Consider the following 14,376-nt stretch of genomic DNA (forward strand, 5'->3'; position numbering starts at 1 on the left):
TCCATTCATCACATTTACAAATTAGTGACAGTGCAAACTATTTTAAAATTGTTCAACAACAGGGGTCGCCAATCTTTTTGTCATAAAGTGCCATTTTAAAGTTTTCCGATACGGAAAATCAGCACTGGTGGCATCAGCACTAGATAAGAAGTGTTCCTACTTTTAATGAAGACAACTGTGTGTTAAAGCCAGATTAGTGCATTGCTGCCTTTATCTGGTATACAAACGTCATTAAGGGCTTTCGCACTGGAGGAACCTTTTCATAATTCATAAAGCTATTGGCGGAAGTTCCCGGTTTAGGTCCAACCGTATCAAGACGCTGACTTTGTGCTCCCCAAAAAAACGCTGGCGGGCCCCCAGGTCATTGTAATGGTATGACCAAGAGCATATAATAACATGGATAAATCAACTCATCAACTTATGAGTAAGTCTCCTCGGCTTCCATTGTCAATTGCGCTCGTTCCTGTTGCGTGACCTTAAACTGGCAACCTGCATGAGGGTCAAGTCTGAAGAGGAGGGGACGGAGTGAACAACAATCTCCCATAACTTGAATTTGGACTGCAGTACCTATTTCCACCACTAGTTTACAGACATTCTTACAGACTGCACATTTAAAGATGTCTATTGAGAGTGCCCACAAAGATAACAGATAATCTGTGTGCATGTGCAAACTACATTAGTCCAAAAAAATCATTGATTGAATATGCAGATGTTGCAGGTGACTGAATTTTTTTTTCTGATTACTTTTGATCTAATTGATTGCTGCTTTTCATAAGGCTGTATACATCGCAAATGTCAGTATCCTAGTTTATTTCCATCATTGTCCAATATATAAATTAACAAATAAACAACATGCCCTTCGCAATCTAGAATAAGCTATTCATATCTAGGTTACTGATTACTAATGAATGACCAGAATGACTGCTATTACCTAGAATTCCTCAAGTTCAGTGTCAAAGTTAAAGAACAGAATAGTATCTTAATTATACAGACAAATCTGTCGGATTATGAAAAAGAAAGGATGGCTTAATCCAATGATTCTTTATCAGATCTAAGACAAACAAAGGGAAAAGAACAAAAGTCAGCCTTCTTCCTTTACATTTTAAAACTTAATAACCATGAATTAATATCATACTAAATATCATATCTGGCCCACGCACAACAATCCTAAAACTGGTTTGTTGCACACGGGCCAGATCTGGCCCCCACACAGCAAGCCACGACTCAAACTAAAGCCGGTTTGTTGCACAAAGGCCATATCTGGCCCACACACAGCAAGCCACGACTCAACCTAAAGCCGGTTTGTTGCACACGGGCCAGATCTGGCCCACACACAGCAAGCCACGACTCAAACTAAAGCCGGTTTGTTGCACATGGGCCAGATCTGGCCCACACACAGCAAGCCACGACTCAAACTAAAGCCGGTTTGTTGCACACGGGCCAGATCTGGCCCACACACAGCAAGCCACGACTCAAACTAAAGCCGGTTTGTTGCACACGGGCCAGATCTGGCCCACACACAGCAAGCCACGACTCAAACTAAAGCCGGTTTGTTGCACAAGGGCCAGATCTGGCCCATGAACAGCATGCCACGACTCACACTAAAACCGGCTTGATGTGTGTGGGCCAGAGACGGCCCATATAACCTTTGCCGCTGCCAGAACTGAGCCACATGTGCCATAGTTGGCCCAGATGAGGCCCGGATATGTATGCTATCTGGGAAGGTTTTATTATGGCAAGCCAAAGTATTCATAAACGCCTGGTCAGGCGTCTGATTGCACACTGACACGTCAAAAGCGTGCGTTTTGACTGCCAAACGCGCGATTTGCCATAAAAGCGCACGTAATTAACGCGCGCTTTGTGGTCACGGAAAACGCGCGTCACAAACGTGCAGTTTCTGCATTAAAACGCGCGTCCTCGGCGTGTGATCTGCTATTTAAAACGCCCGTTTGCAACGTGCGCTTTGGGGTCACCGAAAACGCGCGTTTTTGACGCGCGTTTATAATAACAAAAATGGGCGTTGAAAACGTGTGTTTTGACTAGGACAAAACGCACGCTTTTGACGTGTAAACAGTTAACCCAACAGGCAGTACAAACGTGTGTGAAGTTTCCAACCAGGCGAAAAGGACGCATGAAATAGGAGTTCAAATCAGTTTGAACGGGTCAGTGTCATTGGCTGCTGAAGGCTTGGGTCTAACCATTTCTGTGGGCTTAGGGGGGTTTAGCTACTGTTCATAGATTAGGCTACCACCATTTAACATGCCATAGATCAGGTTATTCAGCCTTTCTATTTTGTCCTTTTTTGTAGAACTTGGCGAAGTTTTATCAAAATTTTGATAAAAATAAAATTGCCTTGTTTTTCTTCGCTCATGCCTTTTTGTAAATAAACACATTAGTGGTCATTCTAGCTCTAACATGAAATCATTAACATTTGTGTGGGAAAATCAGTTACGGTGGAGGTAAGCAATCAATGCAGGTTAATCAATATCTGTCTTTAGAGAACAACGTGGACTTTCGTTGTGCTTACATTTGAAGGTATCACAAGCAGCTGGCGCTTATTGAAACCTTTTTGTTCAAATATTGTGCGCTCAACACAGACAAACAGTAATTAAGTACACAGGTGATATTATCCTTTTTTTTTTTTTTTAAGACTTAGTGTTTAAATAGGGTATTTTATACTTTATAGAAGTATTTAAGACTTACAGGATTAGATTGAGAGCTTGTGCTCAGGGCAGGACATATATAAGAACTTAATTTGTCCCTATATTTGTTCCATTTTCTTTTTCTTGTGTAGGCCAAAGAAAATATCTAGATTGCAATTTATGAAAAAAATTTTTTTTTTACCAAGATAACATTGCCTTCTTTTGCACATTAATACCATTCTAGCTGTATATCTATACCTCAAGTTTCAACTTTTTTACATTTTCATCTTTTTTAACATTTGATTGGGGAAAAGTGTACAGATGTGGTTCTTGATCGATGCAGTTGTAATGAAAATTTGTTAAGCAACATAACCTTATGTTTGTTAAGCAACATAACCATATATATATATATGACTATAAAATGTATCACTATTGCGAGCAGGGTGCCACCAAGATGCTTTACAGGGACCAAATTACAGAAACATCCGATAGTTCACTCAAAATTCAAAACATTCTGTCTAAATTTATTCACCCTCATGTTATTTCAAACATGCACAAGTCATCCTAATTTTTAAGATTTAACATATGCTTTTTATTTCTTTTCTTAAATGTGAGCAATGGTAACAGAACTAATTTACATCCTGGGATCAATCAATTATATTTTTTATCCAATTTATTTTCTACAAATGTGATGCATCTTACCAGGTTTCAAATATAAATAAATACTGTCTATGTTATAAGGCTTATGTTATGAAGTCTTCACCTCAATTAGCACCAAATAAAACCAGTCAACCCATTAACATGGATAATCCATCTCTACATCTCTAGATAGATGGATAGTCATCTACATCTAGATCGATAGATAGGTTTATTTTCAAATGTCAGTAGAACCAAATCAAAAGCAATCTACTGGTGCAGAATATAAATTACAGTTTGAAGTGCAATAGCCGGACTACCAACAGGTCCTGCAAGAATGTCCACATCCTGCAGTTGTTGCATCTGTGCCTGGGTTGGACTGAATTGTTTAGCAGGAACTGTTACAACTTCCTGCCAATTCAAAGCAGGAATTACAAAATTTTGAGCAGGGCTGGGTCAAAAGAGTTTTCGGACCCCGTTCCAGGGGGCTCTGTCGAGCCCCCCTGCCACGCTCGGGTACCAGCTTCAGCCCGGCCCTGATGGCCGCGGGTTCTGACCCGTGTGCAAAGTTTCAAGAGTTTTCGAGCATGTTAAAGGCCCCAAAAGTGCCTGAATAGTCGTAATAAATAAAAATAAATAAAAAATAAAAAAAAATAATCCTAAGGAAAACAATAGGGCCTTCGCCCTTTCAGGGCTTGGGCCCTAAAAACATGGCACATAAAGTTAAACTAATGCTTTTTGGGTGTGTGTATTGTAAGTTGTATACCATTTCAATTCGTTGGGTTTGTCTGCAGCATGCTGCAAAGCACACAGTACTCCTCTGCATTACCTATACATTTGTTAAAATTAAAAAGTTAAATGTGAATTCTTTGGGCAATCATAGTGTAGCCTACTAAATGTCAACATACACGACATGAAAAATACTATCTCAGAACGGTTCTGAAATTACATTAAATCATTCTTGCATTACTTTTTGCATCCTTTAAGTTATTTTGATGTATATCTGGATTGTATTTCTGTATATTTGGATATGCTTACTTGATTAAATACATTTTTAGACTGAAGATAGCATCTAAAGAGGTGTAATATGACATACTGTACATTGAAATACTGTACATACATTACCATTACAGAATTAAAACAGCAGTAACTGGTCTAAATACATGACCATGGAGCACCCCAAACAAGTAATTATCAAAAGAAATGACAGCAGTAGATAAATACCAATAGATTCTTCATTTGTGATGTGGAGGCAAACTACAACTCGGGCTTTGATTCTTTCCGTACATTTTTATATGTGTTTTAGAGATTGAATTCAAATCAAATATTAACATTACTGCCCTAACTATTTCTGAATAGGATGTCTACTTCATACATATTTGGAATAGTATGGAAATATAAGGTTCAGATCACTAAAAACCATACATGGAAGTCGAAGATCTCATCGGTGGAGTCTGGATGTCATCTAGTGGAAAATTTTGGTACTGCGCACAATACAATCTTTCCTAATGCTCATTTATTGAGACATCAACCTAAAATCTGGCCCAGAACTTGTCCAGATATTTAACATAGATTTTCTTGAAGTTTTAGGGTTGAAAATGTTTTGTAAAAAAAATAAAAAAAATAATTGTATATATATATATATATATATATATAAACAACATTATGTATTGTATACATTTAAAATGTTCATAAACTTAAACTACTTTAACAACTTTGTTTTACTTTACTAATCTGAGAAGTGTACCCTTTTAGTACCCTGTTAGTTCGCAGTGCATTAAGTAATGTTAACAACAACTTTTGATTTGAATAAATATTAGTAAAGGTTGAAATGAAATTTTAAATTAACATGTAGAAGTGCAGTTCATTATTAATTCATGTGAACTAATGTACTTAAATAATGTATGAAACCTTTTTGTAAAATCTTACCAAAATTACAATTGGAAAATAACTGTGTTTTTTCTCTCTTTCTTTTTTTTAACTTAAATGATAACTATTGGATTATAATAACTCACCAATTATAATCCCCTCCTCTGTAAAATTTGCCATCGATAATTCCATGCTGTTTTGCTTGGGTTTAATGATAATACAAGAGACCTAAACCACATAGGGACAAAGGCATGAGCAAAGAAAAACAAGGCAATTTTATTTTTATCAAAATTTTTATAAAACTGCAATTTAAATATATTATTTCTATAAGTTCTACAAAAAAGGACAAAATAGATAGGCTGAATAACCTGATCTATGGCATGTTAAATGGTGGTAGCCTAGTCTATGAACAGTAGCTAAGCTAAGCAGTAGCTTAGGGGGGCTAAGCCCACAGAAATGGTTAGACCCAAGCCTTCAGCAGCCAATGACACTGACCCGTTCAAACTGATTTTAACTCCTATTTCACGTGTCCTTTTCGCCTGGTTGGAAACTTCACACACGTTTGTACTGCCTGTTGGGTTAACTGTTTACACGTCAAAAGCGTGCGTTTTGTCCTAGTCAAAACACACGTTTTCAACGCCCTTTTTTGTTATTATAAACGCGCGTCAAAAACGCGCGTTTTCGGTGACCCCAAAGCGCACGTTGCAAACGTGCGTTTTAAATAGCAGATCACACGTCGAGGACGCGCGTTTTGATGCAGAAACCGCGCGTTTGTCGTGACCACAAAGCGCGCGTTAAGAACGTCCCAGCAAACACAGAACGTTCCCCAACGTTCCCGTTTGGTTCCCATTTGGTTATTTTTTTGGGAACCAAACAAGAACGTTCTGGGAACGTTCCCTGTAGGTTATTTTTAGGATCTATGTTTATAACATTAAGGGAACATTCCCAGAACGTTCCCTGTAGGTTATTTTTAGGTTTAAATTTATAACCTAAAGAGAACGTTCTGGGAACGTTCCCTGTAGGTTATTTTTAGGATCTATGTTTATAACATTAAGGGAACGTTCCCAGAACGTTCCCTGTAAGTTATTTTTAGGTTTAAATTTATAACCTAAAGAGAACGTTCTGGGAACATTCCCTGTAGGTTATTTTTAGGATCTATTTTTATAACTTTAAGGGAACGTTCCCAGAACGTTCCCTGTAGGTTATTTTTAGGTTTAATTTTATAACCTAAAGAGAACGTTCCCAGAACGTTCCCTGTAGGTTATTTTTAGGTTCTATCTGCATAACTTTAAGAGAACGTTCCCAGAACGTTCCCTGTAGGTTATTTTTTAGGTTTAATTTTATAACCTAAAGAGAACTTTCTGGGAACGTTCCCTGCAGGTTATTTTTAAGTTCTATTTTTATAACTTTTTATAACCTCCAAATCCGAGACCATGGTCCTCAGTCGGAAAAGGGTGGTTTGCCCACTTCAGGTTGGTTCAGTTCCTGCCTCAAGTGGAGGAGTTTAAGTATCTTGGGGTCTTGTTCGCGAGTGAGGGAAGGATGGAACGGGAGATTGACAGACGGATCGGTGCAGCTTCTGCAGTAATGCGGCCGATGTACCGGTCTGTCGTGGTGACGTCCAACCAAGTTTTATAACTTTAAGGGAACGTTCCCAGAACGTTCCCTGTAGGTTATTTTTAGGTTTAATTTAATTTTAATTTTAATTTAATTTAATTTCTTAAACCAATTGAATGGTTTGCAATGTTTTGTGCTTTAACACCATTTATCAAATGCTTAATTAAATGACCATTATCAGGCAGTAGATAATGCCTAAGTAATCAATAACTTTGCTCATTGGTAGGCAGTCTTTTTTAGTTAATTATTTTTAGGTTTTATTTGTATAACCTAAAGAGAACGTTCTGGGAACGTTCTCTGCAGGTTATTATTTTAATATCACTTAACAGGCAGATTACCAACTGACAACGTCGTCAGTACGGTCCCCTAAGGTTATAAGATAACCAACAACGTTCAGATCTATTCGCAATAACTTTTTATTAATGATATTTTAAATTATGTTATACATTTTAATTCTATATGTTTATTTAAATGCTGCGTGACTTTGAAGTGTTTTAATGCGCATGCGCGGAATCAAACACTGGAGCGCGGAATCAAACACTGGAGCGCGCACGTGTGCTGCGCGAGAGCAGATGGAAACCAGAAACGTCATCAACAACTGACAAACAACAAAACTCCCGTCTGTCGTGGTTGGTTTCACTGCTTTCAGGTAAGTTTAGTCAACAAAATCTCACAAATAATACACACAAACGTCCCTGACACATTTCTTACGTGTAATTGACACGCTTCTGTTGAATATTTACTTTAACCCTCTGATGGTCTATATTTATGTCTACACTCGTGTTTTTTGGGGTCTCCAGAGACCCCAGACAATAACATTTAATTTTGTAACAAGATAATAGTTTTTTTTTTTTACAAATGTAATTTTATTCTGTTTGTTAATGTTTTTACTCAACATTTGTGCAGTTTTTGGAGAATTTATGATATCTTTTAAATTTCTATAAATAAATAAATAAATATTTATTTAAATAAGCTTTTTACAAAAAAACAGCATATGATGTAAAATTCACTTTATAAAAGACCCAGATTTCTAACTTTCATTCATGGGGATAACATGGACCATTTTAAATGGTTTAATGTAACATTTATGCCCATTTTTTGGAAAATGCAGTTTTAAAATTAAAAAAATATCACTTTAACCACTAGATGGCCATAGAGCTCCACTATATGCTATTTGCTATTTGACTACCTGAAAGATATCTTTTCACAAGTTGGATTCAGTTGGATTCATATCTAAATATTATAAAATCACAATTATAACAAAAATAAAATATTTTTGTCAAAGTTTAGCATTTTTTTGTACTGAACCCACCCCCCCCCCCCCCATAATTTTGACAAATTATAGCCCTATAAATGTTCCTGTGTGTGTGTGTGCATGTGTGTGTGTGTGTGTGTGTGTGTGCGTGTGTGTGTGAGTGTGCACATTTTCAATGTGTCAGTGTCACCAATTTATTTTTGTGGTGGTACTGCATTTTGGATGATTTTATTTGACAAATGATAAGAGAACAGTTTTTATAGTCTCAAAAATGTATTCCTCTATATGTGTGTGTGTGTGTGTGTGTGTGTGCGCGTGTTGTGAGCAAAATAATTTAGCATTGTGGATGTTTTTTGCATTGGTGGAAGTGTGCCACTTTATTTGTGCCATTTCTGTCGATGTGTTCTGCGTTGTTTCTGATTTTGATGATGAATTTTGTATATTTTGATTGCGGGGTCTCCAGAGACCCCGAAGACCACGAGTGTCACAATTTTTGTCACGCTAACATAAAAACAGATATCATTCCAATTTAATTTTTTTTTTGTAGATCTAGAAAGTGTGAAGAGCCGTAGAAGGTTTCATACCATTTGGACAAAGGGAACATTTTTTTTAATTTGAGCAAAAGTCATTTGGGGTCAAAAAGACCCCGTTTTGTGTCTTTGAAAAAGTCCGTTAGCATCTAAGCTAACCGGTTTCAGAAGAGAACGTTAGGCCTAAGTTACGTTAAGTTAAGGTCTTATTTATGAAAGTTTGGGTTTTTAAACACATATTTAGTGTAGATAACAGTTTTTTTTATAGTTTTGCTGGTAATTTGTCAATGGGTGATTGGAAGTAAGCTAATTTATTTAACCTAAAAGAATGCACTGTATTGTTAACTTAATCAGTGACGTCACTTACCAATATTGCTAAAATGTGATTTCAGAATAGCGAGAGAGAAAATAAATCCTCTACAACAAGGGGTGAGTTATTGTTTAATCATGATAATAATTCCATATGCATTTATTTCACAATATATTATCTTAAGATTTTTATATATTTATCTTTTCTGCATTTCACCTCTGTTCTAGCTTGGTTCCTTTTATTAAACCAATCCCATGTAATATTGTTGGCTCTGTGACAAATAGCTTGTTATGTTCCTAGATCATCATGCTGTGATGGCCTGCTGCACCCCCTGTCCAAGACAATCTCCACGGCTATGAACCATATGACTAGTAAGCAAAACCACCTCAAACATACAGTGCACTACTGTTCAAAGATTTGGGGTCTGTAAGATTTATGCTTTTGAAATAAGTCTCACATTTTAAAATCATTAACCCCAGGGTTTTTCAGTGAGATTGTCCTTGAGAAGCCTGTAGGCTAAATAATCAGCTAAATAATAGGCGACTAATACAATATTATAATGGTCATAGTTATAATAATAATTCATTTAACTATTATGATAACATGATATCCTGATCATTAGTATATTTTATTTTATTTCTTTAGGTCTGTTTTGAATTATGTTGGCCAATGAGACTGACACCATACTGTCCAACTCAAAGGTATTTATGTATTTGTATGTTTTTTTTTATTGATCAATACTGAAATTCTTTGTACTTTTAAATGCTGAATGTGGTTCAGGGGGTCGACAACTTTAGTCAGTTATTTTTCACAGATATCTTGGGCAGCTGTGGCTAGGCATGTGCCGGTATCACATTTTCATGCTGCGATTAATTGAGTGAGCTTTTATCACGGTATACGGTATTATCACGATATTTTAATTGCACATGAGAAACAGAGGGATTGGGGGGGTGATGTAAAAAATAAATAAAACTTGCATCACAAGGTGTAATTGTGATTGTCAAAACATTTGGTAACTAAACTGAATTTTATTAAGTTCTATTGCTTAACACAAATTTAACGATTTCAATTCAATACTTGGGATTTGATTTAAATCTTGATTCAATATTGACTAATTTTGGATAAATATTAGGAAGGCTACAGTAGATAGCCAACATGTTATTTTTTTCTCATGAAAAAAAATATCTCACATAATGCTATGTAACCATATAGAGCCCTATCAGCTGGCATTGTTAAAGGTTACAAATAACGAATTAAATCAAATATAAGGCTATGTTCACACTTAGCGTCTTTTTTCAAACTGCCAGCGTCTGTTCTACATTATAACCCTATGGAGTGAACCGTTTTTTCAAAAAAGTCCTGAGCGCTTTTTTAGACGCCACCGCCGGAGTCTTTTTCTGCAGCTCAGAGCGTCTTTTTAAGTTGAAAAAAGTTCAACTTTTCTGAAAAGAACGCCCTACGTCAAGCGCCTTTTTGACAGCTGACCAATGACAAGCGAGTAGCGAGACCTGTCGTTTCCATAACAACAAGAACAACTGTCTGTCGTGCACCCACAAACGTCTTTGTGAACCGACATTCTCCTCCCCGGTAACTTCAAAAGCCAACGCAAGAGCCAACTTTCTCTTTCTCGACATTTTTTGCATCACACAGCACTAGGCTACTGTTGCAGCTCTTGTTATAGCAGCCCGGTCTCACCCCAAAACGTCATATACTGACGCGTCTTGACCATGCGTCAACATACGACGAAAAGGGTACCCCTTTAACGTCAATATGAGACGCAGACAGAAGCGCACCAGCAGCGCCTCCTAGCGGTACCCTAACGCATACCTAAACCTACCCATAACCCGAATCGTCACATATGGACGTTATGGGGGTACCCTTTTCGTCGTATGTTGACGCATGGTCAAGACGCGTCAGTATATGCGCCAGCCACAAAAGACGCGCTCGGCTGCTATTTGTAACCGAACGCTGCCAGCGTTTTTTTTTGCTAAAAAAACGCCGTTGTCAACTTTTTCTTGTCAAAAAAGACGCTAAGTGTGAACATAGCCTTTAATGTGGTTTAAATGTAACGTTCTGTGACAGATTTGTTCTCCTGTTTCATATCAAAAGTAACCTGCTCTGTCTTGTTTGACGGTCTTCGTGTCCTCTTTGCTCCGCGATTTTTCTCTGCGTGAGAAAACGGATGTGTGGCGTGATCGTGTGAAGAGTCTCGCGCTGAATGCGTCGAGTTGGCAGCTCTGCTTTTTGAAGCGGGATGGATCCGGATAGATCGGCGGCGGCCATAGACTGTAGGCGGCGGCGTTCCTCCTTCCACCATGCTGCTTCTCCATGTGAGGACTGTTTACATTAGACTAGAAGTGCGCACAGGCCGCATGCTTATACACGTGGCGATTGTTTACATCAGAGTGCGCACGTGTTTCGCGCAGCATATACGCAGTGTTTGTTTAAGCGGTTGATGGAAAATACGCTATAATGCGCGTTCTAAAAATCTAAATTCGGATCTATTATTTTTCACGGTATTTTGAAGTGCCCGCGATAACAATATCGTGCATATTCATTACCGCGATTTATCGCATTACCGAATACCGGCACATGTCTAGCTGTGGCTCATACTCTTAGCCTTTAAAAATGTTTGAATTGATATCCCCAATGCAGTATCAGGGGGTAAATATATCATTAGAGTTCTTAAAGTTATGTCTTTACTCTTGTTACCAGATATAATCCCTATTGTTTGGCCCTGTGATTCTTCAGGACAAGACCTTGATGCCATCCATAGTCAGTAGATGAAGAAGGTAAGTTTAGCCCATCTTGTCAAAATGCCTATCTTGGCGAGTTTCCTCGTAAACAGTCTTGTGTGTTTTAAACAGAAAGAAAACAGATGCGTGTCATTTATATTAGGTCTGCGCATTCGTCTTAAAGGGACAGTAGCCTAACGTACCCGCAGCTGTTTGTGTCGCCAATGGTGATCAAACATCAAAAGAGAAAATGACTTGTAGCTTTAGCAAAGATACATTTAATTAATTTATAGTTATTTTATTTTTACAGTTAAGACTTATTTTACATTTTGATAATTCAGTTTCTGTACCTGATGTTTTCAGATTTAACTGAAAAACATAATGCACTGCTTATTTCAACTGTATTTTTCTTCTATTGTATTTATCTATGCTTGTTATCTATTGTAATTTTCTATGCAGGTTCACTCCTCTACAAAATCCTCCCAATAGGGGTTATGCGGAGCGCCCAGCGGTCGAACCGGAAAGAGGTCTAAGCATTTCTGCTTTTCACTTCTGTACACATCTGCAGCGGTAGGTGATCTCGGTTTACTGTTAATTTTCGCTTATTACACTAAAATTCTTATTTCTGTTTTAATTAAAATGTCACGAATGCTAAAATATCAGAAAAGGGAACATCCGAACAGCAGTTTTTGTTGTGTGCCGATCTGCTCTATGTCGGGGAAAATGAGTAGTACAGAAGTACAAATGGGTTATGTACTCATAAAGTGACATCAACATTCGCGTCAGCAGTAGCATTAGCCGTCAGACAAGTGTTATTTAAATAAACTCCTGATGTACTTACAAACTTTCCAATGCCTGGTTTAATGAGTACAGAACCTATTTGTACTACTGTAGAAGTTTGGTACCATTCTGGGCATTATTAGTGGGGTAATTTACCAGATACAAACCTGGAGCCGCGCATGCACTAAACCATACGGCTGATATCTCTAAATAAACTCTACATTTTTCAATATTGTGCAGCCCTAATATTGAGCATATCTTAAAGTGAACTTGGAATGATAATTTGTGATACCAGATGAGATGTATGTATGATAGATTTTGAACTGTAATATATATTTTTTTTTTTTCAGGTTTTCTGGGATCCCAGCGGAAGGCATCAGATGTTGGCCTGGACAGATGTTCCTGTAAACTACACCGACCTTTGCTTTTGCATGGATGACTGATTATTACCATGTTCTGTGAGGGCATCATTATAGCAAAACTGAGCACCTGTGACAGTGGAATTTGTAGGTGTAAAGTCACAGATAAAAAAAAAAAATTGATAGTAGTTTCAAACTTTTTTTCTCTTTCTCTCTCATAAACAACACAGCAGTTACAGGTTTTCAAATTCTTCATTGGAGGTGAGACTTATACGTTATATGTAGAGCGAATTCGCAGGTCAGAGTTCACTAGACTTGAATATTATTTTCTCTGTTTTTTATTTGACTTCAGAGTCGAAAGTGGGCTTAAAGGGTACATAGGCTTAATGGGTATCCTTACCCCTATATAAAACATTCCTTTTTTGATTTGTAGTCTGAAATAATAAATAGTGCAATATAAATAAATGCAATGTAGTGTTTTCAAATATATAAATTTTTCTATACACATTGATGCTGAAATATCTGAATAAATACACGATACCAGCAGTGCTCGTGCTCTCATATCTCCTACAGCTTGTGACACACAATCCCACCTCACTCTTTTCATTTGCTCCGGATTAATTTTAATGCCATTACAGGGCTTGAATTTTGGCATGGGATTGTGTGTACATGTAACGCGTTGTCTTTTTATTTTCTTGTTAAATTTGCAGATGGTTTTGGGAGTTTAAATGTTTTGAGCGGAGTGAAGATTGGCACATTCATGTATATTGTTTATATAAATGAAGACTTTTTCAATTTTGTTCTAAGTTATAGGCTACAGTTTGCAAAAAGATAGTTTTAATTAAAATGTTTGTGCAGTTTTATTTATTGAAATATTTTCATGTTTGAATTATTAAATGTAAATTACTGTTCCTGAATACATTTTGCTAACGCTGTTTTTGATGACTTATTTTAGGTTGATAATTAAACAATGAATCAACAAAAACATGGATTGTGTGCTGATTTATTTATTTAATACAAACTGATTGATTTACTTATTAATGATAGTTTCTGTAAATTCAATTTATTGTAATAATATATTCATAGGATTTTTAAGTGTTTGAACAATAAACAATGTAGAATATGTTGTTTGTAGACCTATAATTTGTGTACAGGCATATCAGGATGTGTAGACGTTAGGAGAACGTTCCGGGAACCTTCCGGGAACGTTCCGAGAACCTTCCGGGAACGTTTTGGGAACGTTCCCCTAACCTATAGGGAACGTTCGATTAACGTAAAGAAAACTTTCCTGGCTAACCAATAGGGAACGTTCTTGGGAACGTTCCCAGAACGTTCCCAGAACGTAAAATTGTTAGCTGGGGTGCGCTTTTATGGCAAATCGCACGTCAGGGACGCGCGTTTGGCGGTCAAAACGCACGCTTTTGACGTGTCAGTGTGCAATCAGACGCCTGACCAGGCGTTTATGAATACTTTGGCTTGCCATATTTTATTCCGTCCTCCACGCGGTGCCAACTCACACCAGGAGCATTTCAGAAGCGGAGCGACTGGATGCGCGAGACCACGTGATTTGCCTGTCCGACGTGGTTTTTCTTGATTTTTGGGTTTCTACCATACAGTCTATGGTTTCTACCAAGGATATTGGT

At 37.4% G+C, this 14,376-nt stretch overlaps 1 long non-coding RNA gene across 4 annotated transcripts; it reads left to right on the forward strand.

The window, feature by feature from the left end:
- The first annotated feature begins 8,673 nt into the window (after positions 1-8,673).
- LOC309508532 lies at positions 8,674-13,937 on the forward strand. Of its 4 annotated transcripts, none has more exons than XR_014209509.1 (5): positions 8,674-9,230; positions 9,505-9,560; positions 11,575-11,651; positions 12,054-12,164; positions 12,725-13,937. It is a non-coding gene; the product is annotated as an uncharacterized lncRNA (long non-coding RNA). The 4 variants fall into 4 exon arrangements; XR_014209510.1 differs by having other exon boundaries at positions 11,611-11,669; positions 12,084-12,164; positions 12,725-13,936; XR_014209511.1 differs by having other exon boundaries at positions 11,611-11,651; positions 12,725-13,936.
- The last annotated feature ends 439 nt before the right edge of the window (positions 13,938-14,376 follow it).

This window comes from Leuciscus leuciscus, assembly GCF_965113295.1.
Source record: "Leuciscus leuciscus genome assembly, chromosome: 10".
NCBI classification, from domain to species: Eukaryota; Metazoa; Chordata; class Actinopteri; order Cypriniformes; family Leuciscidae; genus Leuciscus; species Leuciscus leuciscus.